The sequence below is a fragment of the Ambystoma mexicanum genome (genome assembly GCF_040938575.1).
Source record: "Ambystoma mexicanum isolate Mex_15411 chromosome 12 unlocalized genomic scaffold, UKY_AmexF1_1 Mex_chr12_unloc.2, whole genome shotgun sequence".
In the NCBI taxonomy this organism is placed as follows: Eukaryota; Metazoa; Chordata; class Amphibia; order Caudata; family Ambystomatidae; genus Ambystoma; species Ambystoma mexicanum.
Window position 1 is genome coordinate 1,068,230 of NW_027182323.1, and position 3,414 is coordinate 1,071,643.

The 3,414-nt window shown below is 48.3% G+C and overlaps 1 non-coding gene across 1 annotated transcript; it reads right to left on the bottom strand.

Annotated features, from left to right (window-relative positions):
* On the bottom strand, positions 1-72 carry TRNAA-UGC (transfer RNA alanine (anticodon UGC)). The gene has a single exon. It is a non-coding gene; the product is annotated as a tRNA-Ala (tRNA).
* Between the last annotated feature and the right edge of the window lie 3,342 nt (positions 73-3,414).

The window sequence follows — 3,414 nt, forward strand, 5'->3', positions numbered from 1 at the left end:
TGGAGATGCCGGGGATTGAACCCGGGGCCTCATACATGCAAAGCATGCGCTCTACCACTGAGCTACATCCCCTCACGTAAAACACAACATCGTAATATCTGTGCCGTCCGACCCTCGGCCCAGTAATTCTGCAAATGAAATCTAGTTTGTAGAAAAGGTTCGGCAGTGAAATCGAAAGTGATAATCGATGCAGGACCGAGATTGTTTCTGCTATAGGGACTGCTGGTGGCTGTGCTACATCCCTTTACGATAACGTTCCACTAATGTTAGAGTCGGCACGGAGTTTTTTGTATGTGGGAACTGTTTTCATTCTCTATCTCTGTTCTACTTTGGGATGTTTCCTCTTTCGCCTCGCCACAGAAATCAGAAGGAATGTGTCAGGCTTTCGTTTGCCACCACATTCTCATCACCTGGTATAGAGCGAACTTCCCACAATCTTTCTTCTGTTTTATCTCTGTCCGCAGAATATCGATTTTCAGGGATTACAGCTGGCTTCACTAGCAGGAATATGTGTCACTGGTGTTGTGCCACAGAGGGCCGATCCAATAGCAAAGCACCACCACGTGACTGCTTGGCACCATGTGCTGCTGCTTTTAAACAAGCACTGGCAATGCCAACAGTTTGGACTTTTATCTAGGCCTGGGAAAGGCACTTGCCAGGCACCACCCTAGTGGTATTAACTGGCCACTGATGGTACCAGCAGCAAAATGGTGTGTGTACCTGGGTATCTAATAATAGTGCCGGCAAACGTCTAATACTTAAATCTTAAAACACAAGCCATCACAGTAGGCTTTGTCAATGCATGTTTTTATCAAGACTTCAGTGAAGGACACGCATGGTGCTTGTGAATGTAGACTTGGTTACGACATTTTTATTACACCGGTGGCACTTTACTCCTGCAATTAAGACATTAGCCCTCAGAAGACTGCTTTGAAAACACACTCGCAGACATTTCGAGTGCAAAGCTAGATGGTAAGTCTTGATTAAAGTTAACTCAAAGAGTTCCCATAATTAGGAGTTTTGGGTCTGGAGGGGCAGGACTGGGTGGGAATGGCCACATGGCCATGGCAGTCAATGGGTGGGCAAATAACTAAACAACACTTACAAGCTTTGGTTCCCTCCTCAGATGCCTTTTTTCCCGATCTGGACTCTAATGCAATAGTTTCAGGATATAGGTGGGTGCCACCTAATAGCCCAAAGTTATAAAGGATCTAGGTGGCAACAGTGTCTGCCTCTCAGTGCTGGCGCACAGCTGTTTTTAAGTCCAAAGCTGAAAGGGCCATGCCACATTTCTGTGTCTGTTTCCTTGACACAGTATAGAAAAAGGGATATTGTTTATTAGACTTTTGCAGGAAAATAATTGGTCAGCAGGCTGAGCAACCGTTGAGCACTTAGGTGAGTGGGGGGAGGTGGCAGGCCCGTCTAGGGTCTGCCGCTGCCCACATCCTCTTCCTCTCTGTCCCATCCACCAAGTTATCTTTTTTTTATTTATTTTTTTACTTTTATTTATTTAGCTTGGCAGCACAGGAACAGGTGAGCTACATACAGGACAAGTATAATCAGAGCAATGCAGGTAATACAAACATATAAAGCAAATTCAAAACCAGTTTGTGCACATGTGGCAGACATCCAAGGTGGGTGTGGGGGCAGTAAGTGAACAATTCCGGAGGTTGTGTGGGAATAGCAGGGGGAGAGGACTGGAGATGTAGAGTCCGAGGCAGAATCAATGGGAGCCATGTATGAACGAAACCTTGACCAAACATCTCTGGGTCTTTAGTGGGTTGGCTGTTGTATAGCCCAGGATTCTTCGGTGTCCGAGGCCCATGTGACCGCCCTGAGCCACTGTGCATGGGTGGGTGTGGTAGGCCGAAGCCAGCAGAGTAAAATGGAGCGTACAGCAAGTGGCATGCAAAGGCCAGCCAGTTTCTTGGAATCTCAGCGGAGCTCAGAAAAGTCATGGAAAAGACAACTCATTGGGGATAGGGTAATAGGGTGATCGAGGATAGCTGACATAGTAGCACATACTGCGCTCCAAAATTGAGTGAGACGGGGGCAGGACCAAATCATGTGGATATAGCCAGCGTTGTCGCAGCCACACCTGGGGCACCTTGGGGACAAGTCATTTGAAATGTGGTGTAGTCTGCTCGGGGTGTAGTGGTATCTGTGAAGCACCTTGAATTGGATCAATTTAAAGCGGGAGTTAAAGGATACCTGATGAATACATGCACACATTCGGGCCCATCGTTCATCTGTGATTTCGAGACCAAGGTCATCCCCCCAGGTATGTCTTAACTTGGTAAATGTAGGGGCCGATCTAGCCTGTACCAGGGTGTAGAGTCTGGAAACTTTGCCCCTCATGGGGGTGGGAGAGGTAAGCTCCGTAACTGCAGGTTCATCAGGTGGCAGCACTGGGAAACTGGGGTATTTGTGTTTAAGGATTTTCCGGAGGGGTGACTACTGAAGCCAAGCGGATGGTCTCCGCTTCAAGGACAGTGGAAGATCTGGCCACTCTATGAAGTTACCCTGTTCGAAGAAGTCCCATAGTTGTTCATATCCAGGCTCTGCCCACCGGCGAACGATGACGGGAGGTACATGTGGGACCTCCGGGAGGAAGTTCCAAAGTGGAAAGTTACCATGAAAGGGGTGGGCGATGCCTAGTAATTACCATGTTTTAGATAGGGCCAGAGAAGTAGAGGCCGCCGGGTCAAGTGAGTCTAATACCCTCGGCATGGGCGTGATAACCAGGGAGCAAATATCACGATCGCTGATCGATAGCTTTTTGAGTCTGACATGAGGTGGGGGGTCCAATGTTTTAAACAAGTGTGAAGTGTATTGGAGTTGGGACACCAGCCAGTACTTAAGGAAGTCAGGAGCACCGAAGCCGCCAACCTCCATCGGGATGGTCAAGGGCTTGAGTTTAAGCCGGACCATGTCTGAGTGCCAAATAAAGGTATTAAGGGTACGAGTCAGCTCCCGGAAGAACAAGCCGCTCGGCCACTGGGGGATATTGGCGAACCTGTACAGAAGCTGGGGTAATACTACCATTTTTAGTATCCCTATCCTGCCGGCAAGTGAGATCGGGAGCCTACTCCAGCGACTTTTGTCGTAAGGCTAGTGAGGTATTTTTGGTAGTTCTCTTCAAAAACCTGTTCGAATCGGCGAGACACTACTATGCCCAGGTAGGTAAAGCTTGACTGGGGCCATGTGAATCGCTGGGTATCAGGAGGGGGGCGTGTGCAGGCAGTGAGCGGCAAAAGGGTAGATTTAGAGCAATTTACTTTGAGGCCAGAAACTTGTCCAAAAAGGATATCTTCCAATATCGGAGCCAAATTGGTGTCGGGGGAACGGATGAAGAGAAGGGCATCATCAGCATACAGGGATACTATGTCAGCGAAAGGTTCCATCTCTATGGCA